This window comes from Limulus polyphemus, unplaced genomic scaffold, assembly GCF_000517525.1.
Source record: "Limulus polyphemus unplaced genomic scaffold, Limulus_polyphemus-2.1.2 Scaffold832, whole genome shotgun sequence".
Classification (NCBI taxonomy): domain Eukaryota; kingdom Metazoa; phylum Arthropoda; class Merostomata; order Xiphosura; family Limulidae; genus Limulus; species Limulus polyphemus.
The window spans coordinates 130,413-131,898 of record NW_013666442.1 but is presented as its reverse complement, the minus strand read 5'-3'; positions in this window follow the sequence as shown (position 1 = coordinate 131,898).

Below are 1,486 nucleotides of genomic sequence, written 5' to 3'. Positions count from 1 at the left end.
TTAATTTCCCCGCTGGCTTTCTCTGCCAGGCTTATATACTAACGAAGAGGGCATCTCGAACACACTCGCACTTCCCCCGATCATTCGAGAAACTCATCACGCACGTCACGTAACTTCTGCTGTCGTAACACTGCCCCTTTCTTAGTCTTGTTCGTCCCGAACAATAGCCAGTTACATCAAACCAATAGATAATTAACAATAACTTAATTAAATGTACAGAATTTACAAACACAAAATGAAAATACAACAAAGTATCTTAATTTTACAGGACGTTTCTTTTTTCATACTGGTCTCCGTCTCATTGGCTTCTGCTTCATGTGGGATTCATCTACTCCATCAGGAAATGTCCCTTTATCAGTAGCAGTCACATTAGTGGTAGTAACTTCATTAACGGCTTCACTGTTTTCCCTCTCAAAACCGGGTAGAGTTTCTTCTTCAACAGTGGCTTTTTCAGGTGACACGTCTTCAGCAGCTTCATTTGTTCTGTTGTTCATTTCGTTCCAGCTGAAATGTCCTGGACCATGATAATGCCAAAGCCTCTTGGCATGCACCACCTTTGGCTTACCTCGCCGACCATGATCACTGAAACATTGACAAATCCCCATAACAGACCCGTTTCTAAGCAAAGTTTTCAGACTACTGAGATCCATATAGCCTTATAACTACTGGTGCATTTTTAAATTCCTTACTGTATATGGTACTGTGTTACATTGAATATTTAATTAAACCACTTTATTATAAATGTATTGATCAATGTGATCCACTTGTGGTTCTTAACTTTTTCTTTGGTTTAAGGTCAGCCATGCCCACTTGCAGAGTCGAAGCTGTGTTGCTATGCGACAGTTTGAAGTTGAATGGCATGCTTATTACCAACAGTAAAGGCAGATTTCTTGCTATTTAGCTAACTAGGCCAAGAGCCATTAGCAGTGTATGGGTTTTTACATATGACGTAGAATAAAGCTCAGTCCACTGTTGAGAGCAGGGTCCCTAGTGTTTGGCTATACTTTCTTGCCTTATACATATTAGATTGATAGACAGTTGAATTGCATTTAGGTTTTACTTTTATATTTTAGTTAGTTATGTATTATTTGTGTTTTTAAATACGTATTTGGAAATATTTAATGTTTTTTATAGGTTTAACTTGTTGTTGCCTGGATTGTGAAAGCTTATAAACACAGTATGTGTATAAGCAGCATCTTGTTTTTTCAATGAGTCTGTGGTGGAGTTTGCCGAAATAACTTCATAAAGCCCCACAGGCATCAGTTAATGTATTGTCGTAAATAGTAAAATAGTTTGAAAGGAAAATTAAAAATAGACTATAAATGATAAGATAAAAACATGAAATTACATGTATGTTTGTTTTGAATTTCGCGCAAAGCTACACGAGGGCTATCTGCGCTAGTCGTCCCTAATTTGGCAGTGTAAGACTAGAGGAAAGGCAGCTAGTCATCACCACCCACCGCCAACTCTTGGGCTACTCTTTTAC